Source organism: Triticum aestivum, chromosome 6A (genome assembly GCF_018294505.1).
Source record: "Triticum aestivum cultivar Chinese Spring chromosome 6A, IWGSC CS RefSeq v2.1, whole genome shotgun sequence".
In the NCBI taxonomy this organism is placed as follows: domain Eukaryota; kingdom Viridiplantae; phylum Streptophyta; class Magnoliopsida; order Poales; family Poaceae; genus Triticum; species Triticum aestivum.
This window is the reverse complement of record NC_057809.1, coordinates 557,359,754-557,380,335: the sequence shown is the minus strand read 5'-3', so window position 1 is coordinate 557,380,335 and position 20,582 is coordinate 557,359,754.

The window sequence follows — 20,582 nt, the reverse complement described above, 5'->3', positions numbered from 1 at the left end:
GCATTAGTGGTGCGCCATTAGTGCCACACCATTAGTATATTTTACTAATGGCGCACCACAGGTGCGCCATTAGTATCTGGTATACTAATGGCGCACCTCAGATGCGCCATTAGTATATACAACAGTGCGCCATTAGTATGCCTCCCAGGGGGCCATGTATACCCAGGTGCTTTGGCATACTAATGGCGCACAACAACAAGATGCGCCATTAGTAACTTCGGCATACTAATGGCACACTGTTTAATGATGCGCCATTAGTATCCTTTGGCATACTAATGGCGCACTGTGATGTGATGCGCCATTAGTATGAATATTAGGTTTTTTTTCTGTTTTTTGCATAGGTTACAAAATGTATAATTGGACAAAATATAGACAGCACACATCAACAACAGATTCATCGAATACAATAGAAGATTAGTCTCTGAATACAATTCATCATTTTAGTCTCCGAATACAATTCATCATATTAGTCTCCGAATTGAAAAGACCGAACAAAGATAGAACATTATATTACAAGTCTCGAGACCGCGAGTTTGTCTTCACATTACAAGTCGATATCGATCATCTAAACTACCATCACATAGAAGAGAGCTGCGGTCATCACGATGAGCATCATCACGATGAAACTCGTCTTCATCCGGTTCCTCCAACGCTCCCTCCCCTCTCCCGCTAGATAGCGGGCGTATCTAGATTCGGCCTCGGCCCTAGTGGTGTACCCTTTGTAACTGTTACCGCTGAATCAGTGAACCTGTCTCCGACACTCCTCCCAGTCGTCGTAGACTCCGGGAACCTTACCCTTGTACACGACATACCACGGCATCGCTATGCAGTAGCCAAACGAAACGTTAGTACCAATTCACAGACAATACATAAGCAATATATAAGTATGCAACAGAACGATCGGAAGAGAAAAGCAAGACATTAATAGCATCGATTACATCTAAGTTGAACGACTCTCGAAACCAAAGAGACATACTACAAGTTCATTAAAGTTTAATTACAACATGAGCCAATCGATGTTTCAGAACTAGACACAGCATCACTGCTTTCGACTCGACTCAAAGGACCAGAGCGTGGATGAAGCCGCCGTCTATCGTGGGAGTCATGAAACAACGGGCGTTGTCAGCCTGCATTTGTAGATTGTGTCGATGTCACTGTTGGACGGTTGATTTCTGAGGTAGAACTGCCCCGAGGTACGAAGGACATCTTGATGGATGATTTCCGCAAACTCCGACTGGATGCGAAAGAATTCTTGTCTGATGTCCGCGTCCTGGATTGCCGACACGCTCGCGGCCCAATCTTTGAGTCTACTCGGTAGCAGAAGTTGATGATGGTCCCGTACGATCGCCCGCATGTGATGGATGGCGTAGTAGGCACCCTTCTGACCGCCAGGCGGCTGCTTGACGCAGCAGAACATCGTATTGTGGGAGAACATGTGCTTGCCGTACTTACGAATAGGCCTGGTGAAGGTGCCTCCAGATTTGACGTAGCCGGGGAGAACATCATCAAGAACCTTCTTGACATTTGTGTAGTCTACGTTCGACTGACGGTCCGGGTCGAAATACGTGGCCATGGAATATTTGGGGCTTAGGAGGATGAGCGTGCAATGTGTGTCACTGCAGAAAACACGGAATGTTAAAAGAAAAACGATCGAAATCTAAGAATTCATATGTTACGGGGCGGTTGAGGGGAGGACTTACTCGGGAAAGTAAGGCACGAGGAAGTTATCCTTATCTTGGTTTGCCAGAATGACGCCTTCGAGGTAAGAACTCGCGACTTGCCGGTCCCCAGCGCTGCCCAAGATCTTGGCACGCATGTAGAAGGGGTCGACTATCACGATGTCCGGGGTCTTGTCGCGAATGATCCGCATCTCCATACTCAGCGAAAATAGCCGAACGAAGGTGTAGTGCAGCGGATGAAGGTTCAACATAGCGTGGATGTCATCAAACCGCAGGACGATCGTACCCCCGATGGAGTTATCCACAAAGCCCTTGCCCTCTGGCACCTTGGCCGCGAAAACCGGGTATGCCACATCCTTCTCTCCGAGACGCCGCTTCTCCAAAGAAAGAACACTGTCATGCAGACTCCGCATAGCACCGGTTGCAGCATCGAGCATATTTCTCGGTAGCATCGGCCTACCCGCCACATGCACCCTCCTCGAGATATCCTCAGGTGAAGGTGGCCCGTCCTGAGCACGGATCATACTCGGTGCCGGCTGGCCCGCACCCTTGTTAGTCTTTCTTTTGTGTGCCTTCTTCTTCTCCTATAATGGGACCGAGTTCTGCTCACAGACCGCCTTCTTGAGTGTGTTGGGGCTGATAATATTTCGCACCTCGAGTATCTGAGGCTCGGTGAAGTCGGCAGCTGGAGGCGTCTCCTGAGAGCTGAACGGCAGACAACACCCGTTGCAACTTGGCTTCTCCGCGGTACCAGCTAGATCGCGCACGTCTTTTGTTGGGTTGGGTTCTTGAGAAGGAGGCCCCATGAAGTCGCCACCGTACCCATGATCGGCAAAGTACTGATCAACGTTGGCAAATGTATCGTCGTCGTCGTTGTTCTGATCCTGTGCCATATGCATGTTTGGATCCAGTGGCATAGGGATGTCCGGCACCGTTGCAGCGGTCTTGCCATGGGGCCGACTTGGCGCCGGCACGACTGGCGGTGTTGTCTTTGGGGTGGTATCCCCCGCCCCCAAATGAATCTGGCTCTTCGGCCAAAGCAGGGGCCAGCTCAGGCAGGCGCTGAGGGTCATCACATCATCATCGTCGGCCCCGACGGGTCGAATCGGAGGTAACAACTCGTCGCAGCCTGGCAGCACCCGAACCAGTTGAACCCTAAACAAGTTGGGTGGCATCTGGGTACCGTGGAACAAGGGGTTGCCTGGTTGAACGATTTTGCCCTTGGCGACATCGACCAACTCGTTGTTCACGAAGTGCAGGAGAGTGCACGGAACGTCGGCGGCGCCCTGCGAAAACATGTAGGGCGTTAGGGATGCCCAGTCAAAGGCAAGGAGATGAAATCCTCGGCCAAGAGAGGCTTAATTAGTTACCGTGATGATGGCGTTGAGCTCGGCTAATGTCGAGGCACCGCCAACGGCGGGCGTGCAGTTGACGGAGGGGCCACTTGCTGCAGAGGTGTCGGCCGGCATACACCCAGGTGCATTAAGCTCCCGTGCCGGCGCCGGAGACACCAATGGCCCCGCCATCGCGTTCTGCGAGTTGCTGGCCATGAAGCTAGGAATCGGGGGCGGCCCCTGTTGGCCGCCTACAATCCACGCACTAATCCCCTGGATCAAGGTAGGCACAATGGCGGTGATCGTCGCTCCGAGTTGTTGTTGCACTTGCTCTTGGACAATCTCCGGAATCCGCGCCACCTGTGCCCTGAGTTCTTGAACCTCGCACGCCTGGCTTTTCGAGCTGGTCTTTTTCTCCTTTCGCCCACCAGTGTTATAGTATGACGACCATTTTGTCGACAAGCCTTTGCCGGCCACACGACCAGCTGATGTCGGCTTACTGAGCTTATCCTTGTTCTTCATTACATTCAACGCCCTATTTAGAGTGGTGTCCCAAGGGTTGCTCTTAGTCGACCCCGCGCTACTGCTTTCAGTCGCCTGCGGAAGGAATGTGAACCATTTAGAAATTTGGCTTCATTAATTAGAATGCGACCATATGGAGCTAATTACGCGGGGGTGTATTTCTTACCAGAACAAGCTCAAGCGCCCTGGTCTTCGGATCCGTGGTAAGCTCCTTTGTTTTCGGGTCCTTCTTGTACCGGGCCCTGACAAAGTTCCTGGTCTGCTTGTCACCGTATTTATCGAAGAGGGGCGGTAGGCCTTGCTCGGCACGGTCCACCTCCTCCTTGTCCCATATAGGCTCCGCCACTCTGTAACCGCCGGGACCGAGTGTGTGTTCCCCTAAGTTCAGCTCCCGCATTTCTTTCCCCCACTTACTTGATTCGGAGTTTGCGGTGCTCGAGCAATTGATCTTGAAGTCATTGTAGTCATCTTCGATGATCAAAGGATTTTTCTCCTTGATCTTCTCATAACTCTCACCTTTCTCGATCATTCTCTTCACATTGCTTTTCCCAGTAGACAGGGCCTTGCTCATCTTCGTGAGGGCAGCATTGTTCACTTTATTCCCTTTGAGGCTTGTGTTTTCAAATTCAGCGGGGAACTTGTATCGTTCGTGCAGCTTCATGAAGAGGAGGTTGCGCAAATTCCCTCGGTCAGGATGCCTTAGGTTCTCGGTGTTGATCGAGACGGTGCTCCGGAGAATGCACCCGAGCTGAAGCGAGTACCCCTTGACTATTCGTTCGGGCGCCGTTGGATTCCCGTCGGAGTCTACTTCAGTAACTTCCTCCTTGAGGGTGCGGAGCACGGTCGGGCGCCGGTCCTTCCGTTGCCTCTTCGGTTGGCTGCCATCTGTGCGTGCGCCGACATCATTAGTGGTGGCATCCTCGGCGGCACCATCAGTGGTGGCATCAGTGGGGTCATCCTCGGCGGTACCATCAGTGGTCTCAGGATCGATGGGGAAGGCGGCGTCCTCATACAAGTGAGGTTGTTCCTCCATCTCCTGGGACAACTTCCAGAATGCCTTGCCGCCCGAACCCCCGGCCTCATCGTTGTTGGCCATGTTTCTCTCTAAATAGGAACAAAGTTTGGTCAAAAAGTTGGTTATTGTCAAGGAACAAGATCATGGTCTCATCATTTAGGGTTTGTCGACACCGAGGCATCCTAAAAGCTAAGCTTTTATCATTGAGGGTTTTTCGACGCCGAGGCACCCTAAAAGCCTAAGCTTTCATCATTTCGGTTTTTATCGACACCGAGGCACCCTAAAAGCCATGCATTAGTCACAAGTACGCCGGGGCACTTGATCCTACTTAATTAACTAATAAGATACCCCGGCCCATGCATTAGTCACAAGTACCCCATATGTCCTATTTTTAGCAAAGTCATGCTAAAATTCACGGAAAATTTCAGCATGACCTTTGCTGAAAATAGGACATATGGAATTTGCCGGAACGGAAGTTAATCGACATTCCGGCAAACTCAAGGGCCTCTCGGGTGGACAAGGCAAAAAAGGCCTCCATCACAACATGGAAAATACATTGGCATGTGAAGAGGTGAAACAATATATGCATCTCCAAGCAGTATCATTCAACATTTTGGACAAACCACTACAAACAACATGAGACACTGAAAACAATTGCTACCAATGAATCTACACTTCTATAAGAAAATAAATCAGAAACTTAGTCTGTCATCATTAGGCAGCCACCATTAGTTATTCCGTTATGTTAAAGCAGAAATAGAAAAATAGACTGAAAACACTAAAATCAGAAACAAATCCAACTGTACAGGCCAATGCATATAGGAAAAGTAAGGGGTTGAACTTCATTTTTTTCAGGTTTTCTTGGGTGTATGAGGTCTGCTCTAATTTGTTTTGAAAAGTGAACCTGCTGTACTGGCCAATGCATATAGGAAAAGTGAACCTGCTGTACAGGCCAATGCATATAGGAAAATTAAGTCGTGGAGAGTTATTCATGATGTTCCTTGCCTTTTTTTGTCGAACAAACTTGATGCTTAAATTTTGGGTCTGAACATCAAGGATTACTTTGTACTAGTTTACAGAGACGGGGCAGAACAGTTACTTGTTGTATATATATTGCAATGTTTCTCCAATTTATCAGCTCTCAGTCATAGTAGTACAATATACTTGGTGTATTTATGGGTCCACTTAGCATGAAGGAGCTTGATCAAATTGAGAATCAAACAGAAATATCGTCAAGCATATCAGGTCAAAGAAGGCAAAAAACTTGTTACATAAGGTAAGGTTCAACAGCTTCAGAACTTTTTCTGTGATACAAATACTGCTTCAGTTTAAGAACATGTCTTAGTTTTGAATTCTCTTAGTGAAAACCTACTTCAGAGCATCTAAATGGTGATGTATCCACTGTAGTTAGGATTTAGCTCAACTTTTAAGAAAAAAATTCTATAGAGTTAGGTTCACTATATATGACAGTGTTGTTAGTGGTTCTGCCTTGCTTATGTCAAAGCCGCATATTTTTGGAGAATAAGGTATTCCTTGATGAGCTATTTGACCTTAGAAATAAGGTACTGATGGATCAGGAACTTCGTACAATCCTCACCCTAGATAGTATGCTCCTTCTGTTACTATTGTTTATTTAATGGCTAACAAAATGAGCTACAAGAGCAAGAATTGCAGGATCAAACCAAAAATTTGAGGAAGAAGAAAGTATCAGTTGGATTTGTTGTCGACGCCAATTCCCTACTGGAGCAGGATGTGCAGCAAGAGATGGAATAAAAGGACTATTCTGCATTGTTTTAACAATCCATCTACTAGCGTGACCATATCCCTCAGTTTTTGCTCATACAACACAAATGCATTTGGTGCATGAATTGAGCCAGTGCACCTGATACGTTCACACTCTACCATAGCCATCCGTCAAAAAATTGACAGTTACACCAAGACAGATAAATGGCTCTCTAAACACTCCATTCCTAACCTGATATGAGCATACAACGATCGGCCAGTATAAAGTGAGGCTTTTTGGCTCCCGGGCTCCATGAAGCCCAAATTTTATTAAAAATTGACCTTCTAAGTTTCAGAAACATCTGAGAATATACACAAGTACTTATAGATGTATACTAGATGTGTGTAAAATTTCATTATGAAGTAAGTTTTCATGTGAGTTGTACAAAAAAAATCATGTACTTCTATAGAGAATAGTACATGTGCTAGAAATACATGATTTTGTTAGTATTGCCTAGCTCGCACATTTGTGTATTTTATAGCCAAATGGTATAAATCCATAGGTATGTGTGCATTTTTTAGAATTTTTTGAAACCTTAAAATTATAACTTTGAAAAATATCAAATTTCAGGCTCCATGTAGCTCGAGCTCCATTAGCAATTTCTATGGATAATATTACATACAAATATGACTTCGTTTGGTGCCTAGTCAACCGTCATGTGGATCTTACATGTCAGCAAGATGTGTCAAGACAATTTAAATTGGGAAGTCTTCCAGAAATGTATATCTACCGGGCAAAAATTGGAGACAGAAATAAGTCTAGGACAACAAAATTTAGCAACTTCAAATTGACCCATATTCTTTGCAACTTAAGCAACAAAGTTAATTCCAATAAAGGAACTTGTCTATGAAACTTGTATTAAACTTCTTACATGGAAGGAAATATATGGAGTTTTCCAGAAAAATAAATGCATCATGGACGGTGGTGTGGGGGAGAGGAGGTGGGGGAGCTCACGGGGGCGGTGGTGTGGACGGGGCGACGAGGTCGGCTGGTGGTGGTGCGACGAGGTCCGGGTGGTGGTGGTGCTCTGGCGACGGTGGTGTGGACGGGGAGAGCAGCGCCGAGGAGACGAGGATGATGGGGCGGCGGGGCGGCGGTGTCGGGAGAGGAGAGGGCGTCGGGGCAGAGACGAGGACGACGGGGCGGCGTCGGCGTCGGGGCGGCGGGGCAGCGGCGTCGGGAGAGGAGAGGGGAAGGGGATCGAGGGCGAGGGCGAGGGAGAGAGAGGGGATAGGTTTGGGCCGGGGATAAGAGAGGGGAAGGGGATCGAGGGCGAGGGCACAAATACTAATGGCGCACCACCCCTCGGTGCGCCATAAGTACATCCATACTAATGGCGCACCTCACCCTGGTGCGCTATTAGTATTTTTTTTTGATTTCTGCTCGAGCCAACAGGTTATCTTCCACCTGACCTGATCCACACCAAGTTCCCTCTACTAGCTCGACTGGTTAGCAGCTAGTTCTCACACCAGGAGGTCCTAGGTTCGATTCCCAGGCTCCACAATTTTTTTATGCATTTAAAATGCTGTTTGATACTTATTTGTGTTTAAATATGTTCAAACTTGTTTAAATCATAACGGTAATATTTTTTTATAAGACAGTAATAATTTTTTTAAAAATATCATCAAAGAGTAATGCCGGTGGAGCGGGGGAGGGTGCGCGGGGTGCGGGGGGTCGGCAGCGGCAGTTGAGTAGGGGAATCGAGGGTGCGGGGGGTCGGCGACGGCGGCCAGTGGACCGGGGGGTGCTCGGCGGCGAGAAGGACCTGATCTGGTGAGGTGGGATAGCGATCGAGATGGAGGGGGATCGAGATCGAGTGTCCATGAAATTTAAAAATATTCATGATAGTTCAAAAAGTGCCCATGAAATACAATCGAGAAATGAAGGCTACGATTTAAATACAATCGATCTTAGCTAGCTATCTGTTCACAATCTTCTTGCCCTTCTTTTTTGCAAATGGAGTTCTTCTGTGGAACGGACGTCCTTTAGGTAGGGTGGTCCTGCTTCTTCTTGTGGTGTATGCTGCTACTTCATCATCGTCGTCATGTTCGATCCTCGGGTCGCTGTACTTGTCGAAGTCTTGCTCATTGGCTACTCCATCCATTTCGATGATCTTCCTTTTGCCTCTCCTCACGACAACACAACTGGGCTTTGACGGGTCGGTAATGAAGAAGCATTGGTCCACTTGGGAAGCCAGTACCCATGGCTCATTTTTCGCGGTGACGTTTACGCCCGCGGTCTTGGATTTGGCTTCGGGTATAACCATGGTGGTGAAATACCGGTCTTCTTTTAGGATGCTCTTCGCCCATCTGACACGGAACATCGGGACCTTCTCTCCAGCGTAGCTCAGCTCCCAGATCTCCTCGATCCTTCCGTAGTATCTGTTCTTGTCGTTACTAGTGTAGGATTCCATCGTTACCCCGGAGTTCTGATAACCATCGCTCTTCATGTCCTTGGCCTCGGTGTAGAATGTGTAGCCGTTGATATCGTACGCCTCATAGGTCATCAGGTTGTGCTCGGCGCCCTGTGACAAGGCGAATATGAGTTGTTCTTCCGCAGAAGAATCCTCATGTAAAGGGTACGACAGAAGCTTCTGCTTGAACCAACGCGTGAAACATGAGTTGTGCTCTTTGAGTATATCTCCGTCCGTCCTCTTTTGGCCTCGGTCATTGTACATCTTCTTAATAAAGGTTTTGTGCTCTACCACCCAAGGATCGACCACGTCTATGTGTTGTAGCGCGACTAGGTTTGCTCTTTCAAAGTCGGCGAGTCGACCCTCGAAGTCGACATGCATTTCGCGGCGACCCTCACGGTGACCCCATCCAGCGAGCCTGCCGAGGTGCCTATTGACGGGCAGACCAACGGGGTTCTCGATGCCTAGATAATTCGTGCAGTAGGAGATGCACCCTTCGGTCAGAAAGCCCCTGGCTATGCTTCCCTCTGGACATGACATGTTGCGAACGTATCCTTTGATGACACCATTCATCCTTTCGAACGGCATCATGTTGTGCAGGAACGTCGGCCTGAGTTGGATGATATCGTCCATGATATGGACCAGCAGATGCACCATAACGTCGAAGAATGCGGGCGGGAAGTACATCTCAAGCTCGCATAGTATCACCACGATCTCTTCCTGTAGCCTTCTGAGTTGCCTCACGCCAACAGACTTCCGAGAGATGACGTCGAAAAAGTTGCATAGGCCAAATAGCGTTTCACGGACGTGCGCGTCCATGATCCCACGGATTGCAACTGGAAGTATCTGCATCATCAGCACGTGACAGTCGTGAGACTTCATCCCGCTGAACTTCTGCTTCGCTGGGTCTAGGTATCTGCTTATCTTCCCCGCGTAACCGTAAGGAAGTTTTACTCCTAGGAGGCAGGTGAAAAACTGCTCTATCTCCTCCCGACTTAGAGTGAAGCACGCGGGAGGGTAGTCATTTCCGGTCTTCTTGGCCTTTTTGCCTTTGCGACGACTTTTCGTGTCCTGCTTCGCCTCATCATCATCATCATCATCATCATCATCATCATCATAGATAGCGTGAAGCTCCTGCCTGATGCCCATTGTTTTCAAGTCTGCCCTTGCTTTCGGCCCATGTTTGGTCCTCTCTAGCATGTTGAGCAGGGTACTAAGCAGACTCTCACACACGTTCTTCGTGATATGCATTACATCAAGGCTGTGAGGCACACGGTGGACCTTCCAGTACGGCAAGTCCCAGAAAACAGACCTCGTTTTCCATACCTTCACCAGCGGCTCTGGCGCCTTTCACTTCTTTCCCGGCTCTGGCGCCTTTTGCTTCTTTCCCGGCAGTGGGCAATCTTTCCAATTTTTCAACAGCTCGTCTATTTCCTCGCCGCTCCTCGTATGCGGGCGTCCTCGGGGTTCGATTTCACCATCGAACAGATCCTTGCGTTTTCTCCACGGGTCATCGTCGCGAAGCCACCTTCAATGTCCCATGAACACGGTTTTCGAAGACCCGGGATCTCTATCTAGCTGGCGATACGTTGTGTCATCCATGCACCTGACGCATCCAGAAAATCCGTGGACCACCCGCCCCGCGACATATCCGTAACCGAGATAGTCGTGCACCGTCGTGAGCAGCGCGGCTCTCATAGGGAAATATTCTTTCTCTGCGGCGTCCCACGTATTGGCTAGCGTTTTCCACAGCGTGTCAAGCTCCTCTTTCAGCAGCCCCAGATACAGATTGATGTCATTCCCTGGTTGTTTCGGTCCTTCAATTAGCATACTCATGTGAATGTACTTCCTCTTCATGCACAACCAGGGGGGAAGGTTGTACATCCACACAAACACATGCTAGGTGCTATGTGTGCTTCTCTGGCTGCCAAACGGATTGACTCCATCGGTGCTCGTGCCCAGCACGATGTTCCTTGGATCGTTCCCAAATTCTAGGTCTTCGAAGTTCAACGCTTGCCACTGGCTCGCATCCTTAGGGTGACTCAGCATCTTGTCTTTTTTATCTATCTCTGGATCATTTGCGTCATCTTCTCGCTTCTTCTCCTCCCTATCCGCATGCCAACGCAGGAGATTTGCTACCTTAGGGTCCGCGAAATACCGCTGCAGACGAGGAGTGATCGGAAAGTACCACACCACTTTTCGAGGAGCTTTCTTCCTCTTCTTGTATCGAGTGACGCCGCACACCGGACATATGGTAGACTCCGCGTGCTCGTCCCGATAAATGATGCAATTGTTCATGCACACATGGTATTTCACGTGCGGTAAATCCAGAGGACACACGATTTTCTTCGCCTCCTCCAAACTGGTCGGGCACTTGTTCCCCTTGGGAAGACGTTCGTGCCAGAATGACATGTTCTCATCGAAGCATGCATCGGTCATTTTGTGTTTTACCTTCATCTCCAGAGCCATGAGCATTACTTTCAGGCGGGTATCCTCGGGCCTGCATCCTTCATACAATGGAGTAACCGCGTCTAACTCAAGTCGATCCATCTTGGCTTTCTCTCGGGCGGCAGCTCTTGCGTTATCCGTCTGCTTGAGAAGCAGCTCTTGAATATGAGGGTCCTGCACCCAGCCCATCGATGGTCCAGCATCGTCTGCTCCGCCGGCATCATCATCTTCATGATCATGCCCGTCGTCTGCTCCGGCATCTTCCTCATCATCATGTCCTGCATCTTCTACATGATGACTGTGTACAGCATCACCGTCATGATCATCTCCTGGGGATTCTTCGTTCTCGCCCGCCCGAGCCACGGTGCTTGTCTTGCTGCCCTTCCTCATTTCTTGCCCGGCCCCCATGGACGACTTCGTAGTCATCTTCATCACCTTGCCACCGATAGCCATCCATGAAACCACGCAAGAGCAGGTGGTCCCGCACCTGCCCAGATTCCGGGTCCGCAATAAGGCTCTTCAGCTTGCATCTTCGACACAGACATCTTATCTCTGTCTCGTTCTTTTGAAGCTGATGGGGAACGTAGCAGAAATTCAAAAATTTTCCTACGTAACACCAAGATCTATCTATGGAGAGACCAGCAACGAGTAGAAAGGGGAGTGCATCTACATACCCTTGTAGATCGCTAAGCGGAAGCGTTCAAGTGAACGGGGTTGATGGAGTCGTACTCGTCGTGATTCAGATCACCGATGATCAAGTGCCGAACGGACGGCACCTCCGCGTTCAACACACGTACAGCCCGGTGACGTCTCCCACGCCTTGATCCAGCAAGGAGAGAGGGAGAGGTTGAGGAAGACTCCATCCAACAGCAGCACAACGGCGTGGTGGTGGTGGAGGAGCGTGGCAATCCCGCAGGGCTTCGCCGAGCACCTACGGGAGAGGAGATGTGTCACGGGAGGGAGAGGGAGGCAACCAAAGGCCTTAGGTATGATTGCTCCTCCTTTTCCCCACTATATATAGGGCCAAGGGAGAGGGGGAGGGCGCAGCCTTGCCCCCTCCTCCAAGGAAGGGGTGCGGCTAAGGATGGGGAGGAGTCCATCCTCCCCAAGGCACCTCGGAGGTGCCTTCCCCCTTGAGGACTCTTCCCTCTTTCCTTTATCTTGGCGCATGGGCCTCTAGGGGCTGGTGCCCTTGGCCCATGTAGGCCAAGGCGCACCCCCTACAGCCCATGTGGCCCCCCGGGGCAGGTGGCCCCACCCGGTGGGCCCCGGGACCCTTCCGGTGGTCCCGGTACAATACCGATGACCCCGAAACTTGTCCCGATGGCCGAAACAGGACTTCCTATATATAAATCTTTACCTCCGGACCATTCCGGAGCTCCTCGTGACGTCCGGGATCTCATCCGGGACTCCGAACAACATTCGGTTACCACATACAAGCTTCCTTTATAACCCTAGCATCATCGAACCTTAAGTGTGTAGACCCTACGGGTTCGGGAGACATGCAGACATGACCGAGACGTTCTCCGGTCAATAACCAACAGCGGGATCTGGATACCCATGTTGGCTCCCACATGTTCCACGATGATCTCATCGGATGAACCACGATGTCAAGGACTCAATCGATCCCGTATTCAATTCCCTTTGTCTATCGGTATGTTACTTGCCCGAGATTCGATCGTCGGTATCCAATACCTTGTTCAATCTCGTTACCGGCAAGTCACTTTACTCGTTCCGTAACACATCATCCCGTGATCAACTCCTTGGTCACATTGCGCATATGATGATGTCCTACCGAGTGGGCCCAGAGATACCTCTCCGTTTACACGGAGTGACAAATCCCAGTCTCGATTCGTGCCAACCCAACAGACACTTTCGGAGATACCTGTAATGCACCTTTATAGCCACCCAGTTACGTTGTGACGTTTGGTACACCCAAAGCATTCCTACGGTATCCGGGAGTTGCACAATCTCATGGTCTAAGGAAAAGATACTTGACATTGGCAAAGCTCTAGCAAATGAACTACACGATCTTTTGTGCTAGTCTTAGGATTGGGTCTTGTCCATCACATCATTCTCCTAATGATGTGATCCCGTTATCAACGACATCCAATGTCCATAGCCAGGAAACCATGACTATCTGTTGATCACAACGAGCTAGTCAACTAGAGGCTCACTAGGGACATATTGTGGTCTATGTATTCACACGTGTATTACGATTTCCGGATAATACAGTTATAGCATGAATAAAAGACAATTATCATGAACAAGGAAATATAATAATAATACTTTTATTATTGCCTCTAGGGCATATTTCCAACAGTCTCCCACTTGCACTAGAGTCAATAATCTAGTTCACATCGCCATGTGATTAACACTCACAGGTCACATCGCCATGTGACCAATACCCAAGAGTTTACTAGAGTCAGTAGTCTAGTTCACATCACTATGTGATTAACACTCAATGAGTTTTATGTTTGATCATGTTGCTTGTGAGAGAGGTTTTAGTCAACAGGTCTGAACCTTTCAGATCCGTGTGTGCTTTACAAATCTCTATGTCATCTCCTAGATGCAGCTACCACGCTCTATTTGGAGCTATTCCAAACAACTGTTCTACTTGGAGCTATTCTAAATTATTGCTCCATTATATGTATCCGGTCTCTCTACTCAGAGCTATCCGGATAGGTGTCAAGCTTGCATCATCGTAACCTTTATGACGAACTCTTTTACCACCTCCATAATCGAGAAAATTCCTTAGTCCACTAGTTACTAAGGATAACTTTGACCGCTGTCCTATGATCCATTCATGGATCACTCTTGTACCCCTTGACTGAGTCATGGCAAGGCACACTTTCGGTGCGGTACACAGCATAGCATACTGTAGAGCCTACGTCTAAAGCATAGGGGACGACCTTCGTCCTTTCTCTCTATTCTGCCGTGGTCGAGCTTTAAGTCTTAACTTCGTACCTTACAACTCAGGCAAGAACTCCTTCTTTGACTGGTCCATCTTGAACACCTTCAAGATCATGTCAAGGTATGTGCTCATTTGAAAGTATTATTAAGCATTTTGATCTATCCTTATAGATCTTGATGCTCAATGTTCAAGTAGCTTAATCCAGGCTTTCTATTGAAAAACACTTTCAAAATAACCCTATATGCTTTCCAGAAATTCTACATCATTTCTGATCAACATGTATTCATCAGAAATTCTATAGTGCTCCCACTCACTTCTTTGGAAATACAAGTTTCTCATAAACTTTGTACAAACCCAAAATCTTTGATCATCATCAAAGCATACATTCCAACTCCGAGATGCTCACTCCAGTCCTTAGAAGGATTGCTGGAGCTTTGCATACCTTTTAGCATCCTTAGGATCGACAAAAACTTTCTGATTGTATTACATACAACCTTTCCTTACGAAAACTAGTAAGGAAACTTGTCTTGACATCCATCTGCCAGATTTCATAAATGCAGCTAATGCTAACATGATTCCGACGGACTTTAAGCATCGCTACGAGTGAGAAAATCTCATCGTAGTCAACTCCTTGAACTTGTGAAAAAACTTTTCGCCACAAGTCGAGCCTCATAGACGGTGACATTACCATCCACGTCCGTCTTCTTCTTAAAGATCCATTTATCTTAATGGCTTGCCGATCATCGGGCAAGTCCACCAAAGTCCATGGATCCGTTCTCGGATTTTATGGCCTCGAGCCATTTATCGGAATCCGGGCCCACCATCGCTTCTCCATAGCTCGTAGGTTCATTGTTGTCTAGCAACATGACCTTCAAGACAGGATTACTGTACCACTCTGAAGCAGTACGTATCCTTGTCACCCTACGAGGTACGGCAGTGACTTGATCCGAAACTTCATGATCATTATCATAAGCTTCTTCTTCAATTGGTGTAGGTGCCACAGGAACAACTTCCTGTGCCCTGCCACACACCAGTTGAAGAGACGGTTCAATAACCTCATCAAGTCTCCACCATCCTCCCACTCAACTCTTTCGAGAGAAACCTTTCCTCGAGAAAGGACCCGATTCTAGAAACAATCCATATTGCTTTCGGATCTGAATTAGGAGGTATACCCAACTGTTTTGGGTTTCCTATGAAGATGCATTTTATCCGCTTTGGGTTCGAGCTTATCAACCTGAAACTTTTTCATATAAGCGTTGCAGCCCCAAACTTTTAAGAAACGACAACTTAGGTTTCTCTAAACCATTATTCATACGGTGTCATCTCAACGGAATTATGTGGTGCCCTCTTTAAAGTGAATGTGGTTGTCTCTAATGCCTAACCCATGAACGATAGTGGTAATTCGATAAGAGACATCATGGTACGCACCATATCCAATAGGGTGCAACTATGATGTTCGGACACACCATCACACTATGGTGTTCCAGGCGGTATTAATTGCGAAACAATTTCCACAATGTCTTAATTGTGTGCCAAAACTCGTAACTCAGATATTCATCTCTATGATCATATCATAGACATTCTATCCTCTTGTCACGAAGATCTTCTACTTCACTCTAAAATTACTTGAACCATTCAATAATTCAGACTTGTGTTTCATCAAGTAAATATTCTCAACATCTACTCGAATCATCTGTGAAGTAAGAACATAACGATATTCACTGCATGCCTCAGCACTCATTGGACTGCACACATCAAAATGTGTTACTTCCAACAAGTTGCTATCTTGTTCCATTTTACTGAAACTGAGGCTTTTCAGTCATCTTGCCTATGTGGTATGATTTGCATATCTCAAGTGATCCAAAATCAAGTGAGTCCAAACGATCCATCTGCATGGAGTTTCTTCATGCATATATACCAATAGACATGGTTCGCATGTCTCAAACCTTTCAAAAATGAGTGAGTCCAAAGATCCATCAACATGGAGCTTCTTCATGCGTTTTATACCATTATGACTTACATGGCAGTGCCACAAGTAAGTGGTACTATCATTACTATCTTATATCTTTTGGCATGAAAATGTGTATCACTACGATCGAGATTCAATAAACCATTTATTTAGGTGCAAGACCATCGAAGGTATTATTCAAATAAATAGAGTAACCATTATTCTCCTTAAATGAATAACCGTATTGCGATAGACATAATCCAATCCTGTCTATGCTCAACGCAAACACCAATCTCGGTGGTAGAGGGAGCGTGCGATGCTTGATCATATCAACCTTGGAAACACTTCCAACATATATCGTCAGCTCACCTTTAGCTAGTCTCCGTTTATTCCGTAGCCTTTTATTTCGAGTTACTAACACTTAGCAACCGAACCGGTATCTTATACCCTGGTGCTACTAGGAGTACTAGTAAAGTACACATTAACATAATGCATATCCAATATACTTCTATCGACCTTGCCAGCCTTCTCATCTACCAAGTATCTAGGGTAATCCTGCTCCAGTGGCTGTTCCCCTTATTACAGAAGCACTTAGTCTCGGGTTTGGGTTCAACCTTGGGTCTCTTCACTAGAGCAGCAGCTGAATTGCCGTTTCATGAAGTATCCCTTTGTTCCCTTGCCCTTCTTGAAACTAGTGGTTTCACCAACCATCAACAATCGATGCTCCTTCTTGATTTCTACTTTCGCGGTGTCAAACATCGTGAATACCTCAAGGATCATCATATCTATCCCTGATATGTTATAGTTCATCACGAAGCTCTTGCAGCTTGGTGGCAATGACTTTGGGGAAACATCACTATCTCATTTGGAAGATCAACTCCCACTCGATTCAAGTGATTGTTGCACTCAGACAATCTGAGCACAAGCTCAACGATTGAGCTTTTCTCCCTTAGTTTGCAGGTTAAGAAAATCGTCGGAGGTCTTATACCTCTTGACGTGGGCACGAGCCTGAAATCCCAATTTCAGCCCTCGAAACATCTCATATGTTCCGCGACGTTTTGAAAACGTCTTTGGTGCCTCTACTTAAACCATTTAATTGAACTATCACGTAGTTATCAAAATGTGTATGTCCGATGTTCGCAACATCGACAAACGATGTTGGGGTTCAGCATACTGAGCGGTGCATTAAGGACATAAGCTTTCTACTGATCGCATAATCGCTACTATCAACTTTCAACTATATTTTCTCTAGGAACATATCTAAAACAGTAGAACTAAAACGCGAGCTACGACATAATTTGCAAAGGGTCTTTTGACTATGTTCAGGATAATTAAGTTCATCTTATGAACTCCCACTTAGATAGACATCCCTCTGGTCATCTAAGTGATTACATGATCCGAGTCAACTAGGCCGTGTCCGATCATCACGTGAGACGGACTAGCCAACGTCGGTGAACATCTTCATGTTGATCGTATCTACTATACGACTCATGCTCGACCTTTCGGTCTCCGTGTTCCGAGGCCATGTCTGCACATGCTAGGCTCGTCAAGTTAACCCTAAGTGTTTTCGTTGTGTAAAACTGTCTTACACCCGTTGTATGTGAACGTAAGAATCCATCACACCCGATCATCACGTGGTGCTTAGAAGCGACGAACTGTAGCAACGGTGCACAGTTAGGGGAGAACACTTCTTGAAATTTTGTAAGGGATCATCTTATTTACTACCGTCATCCTAAGTAAACAAGATGCATAAACATAATAAACATCACATGCAATTATATAGTTGTGACATGATATGGCCAATATCATATAGCTCCATTGATCTCCATCTTCGGGGCTCCATGATCATCTTGTCACCGGCATGACACCATGATCTCCATCATCATGATCTCCATCATCGTGTCTTCATGAAGTTGTCACGCCAACGACTACTTCTACTTCTATGGCTAACGCGTTTAGCAATAAAGTAAAGTAAGTTACATGGCGTTCTTCAATGACACGCAGGTCATACAAAAAATAAAGACAACTCCTATGGCTCCTGCCGGTTGTCATACTCATCGACATGCAAGTCGTGAATCCTATTACAAGAACATGATCAATCTCATACATCACATATCATTCATCACATTCTTCTTGGCCATATCACATCACATAGCATACCCTGCAAAAACAAGTTAGACGTCCTCTAATTGTTGTTGCATGTTTTACGTGGCTGCTATGGGTTTCTAGCAAGAACGTTTCTTACCTACGCAAGACCACAACGTGATATGCCAATTGCTATTTACCCTTCATAAGGACCCTTTTCATCGAATCCGTTCCGACTAAAGTGGGAGAGACTGGCACCCGCTAGCCACCTTATGCACCAAGTGCATGTCAATCGGTGGAACCTGTCTCACGTAAGAGTACGTGTAAGGTCGGTCCGGGCCGCTTCATCCCACAATACCGTCGAAACAAGATTGGACTAGTAACGGTAAGCATATTGAACAACATCAACGCCCACAACTAATTTGTGTTCTACTCGTGCAAAGAATCTACGCAATAGACCTAGCTCATGATGCCACTGATGGGGAACGTAGCAGAAATTCAAAAATTTTCCTACGTAACACCAAGATCTATCTATGGAGAGACCAGCAACGAGTAGAAAGGGGAGTGCATCTACATACCCTTGTAGATTGCTAAGCGGAAGCGTTCAAGTGAACGGGGTTGATGGAGTCGTACTCGTCGTGATTCAGATCACCGATGATCAAGTGCCGAACGGACGGCACCTCCGCGTTCAACACACGTACAGCCCGGTGACGTCTCCCACGCCTTGATCCAGCAAGGAGAGAGGGAGAGGTTGAGGAAGACTCCATCCAACAGCAGCACAACGGCGTGGTGGTGGTGGAGGAGCGTGGCAATCCCGCAGGGCTTCGCCGAGCACCTACGGGAGAGGAGATGTGTCACGGGAGGGAGAGGGAGGCAACCAAAGGCCTTAGGTATGATTGCTCCTCCTTTTCCCCACTATATATAGGGCCAAGGGAGAGGGGGAGGGCGCAGCCTTGCCCCCTCCTCCAAGGAAGGGGTGCGGCTAAGGATGGGGAGGAGTCCATCCTCCCCAAGGCACCTCGGAGGTGCCTTCCCCTTGAGGACTCTTCCCTCTTTCCTTTATCTTGGCGCATGGGCCTCTAGGGGCTGGTGCCCTTGGCCCATGTAGGCCAAGGCGCACCCCCTACAGCCCATGTGGCCCCCCGGGGCAGGTGGCCCCACCCGGTGGGCCCCGGGACCCTTCCGGTGGTCCCGGTACAATACCGATGACCCCGAAACTTGTCCCGATGGCCGAAACAGGACTTCCTATATATAAATCTTTACCTCCGGACCATTCCGGAGCTCCTCGTGACGTCCGGGATCTCATCCGGGACTCCGAACAACATTCGGTTACCACATACAAGCTTCCTTTATAACCCTAGCATCATCGAACCTTAAGTGTGTAGACCCTACGGGTTCGGGAGACATGCAGACATGACCGAGACGTTCTCCGGTCAATAACCAACAGCGGGATCTGGATACCCATGTTGGCTCCCACATGTTCCACGATGATCTCATCGGATGAACCACGATGTCAAGGACTCAATCGATCCCGTATTCAATTCCCTTTGTCTATCGGTATGTTACTTGCCCGAGATTCGATCGTCGGTATCCAATACCTTGTTCAATCTCGTTACCGGCAAGTCACTTTACTCGTTCCGTAACACATCATCCCGTGATCAACTCCTTGGTCACATTGCGCATATGATGATGTCCTACCGAGTGGGCCCAGAGATACCTCTCCGTTTACACGGAGTGACAAATCCCAGTCTCGATTCGTGCCAACCCAACAGACACTTTCGGAGATACCTGTAATGCACCTTTATAGCCACCCAGTTACGTTGTGACGTTTGGTACACCCAAAGCATTCCTACGGTATCCGGGAGTTGCACAATCTCATGGTCTAAGGAAAAGATACTTGACATTGGCAAAGCTCTAGCAAATGAACTACACGATCTTTTGTGCTAGTCTTAGGATTGGGTCTTGTCCATCACATCATTCTCCTAATGATGTGATCCCGTTATCAACGACATCCAATGTCCATAGCCAGGAAACCATGACTATCTGTTGATCACAACGAGCTAGTCAACTAGAGGCTCACTAGGGACATATTGTGGTCTATGTATTCACACGTGTATTACGATTTCCGGATAATACAGTTATAGCATGAATAAAAGACAATTATCATGAACAAGGAAATATAATAATAATACTTTTATTATTGCCTCTAGGGCATATTTCCAACAGAAGCATCTCGGCCGTCGCGGACCTCAAAAACCTATTCACGATGCCTTCGGTCATCGTGCGGACTATGGTTGCCTGCGGGGTAGAGCAAAACGATATTTTAGAACCAAGAAAAAATTTGGCATGACTTTCCCTAAAAATAGGACCAAAAAGAATGCTTAATGCCAAAATTCTCGCCGAAATGGAAATGAGTCAACATTCCGGCAAAATATTGGCAA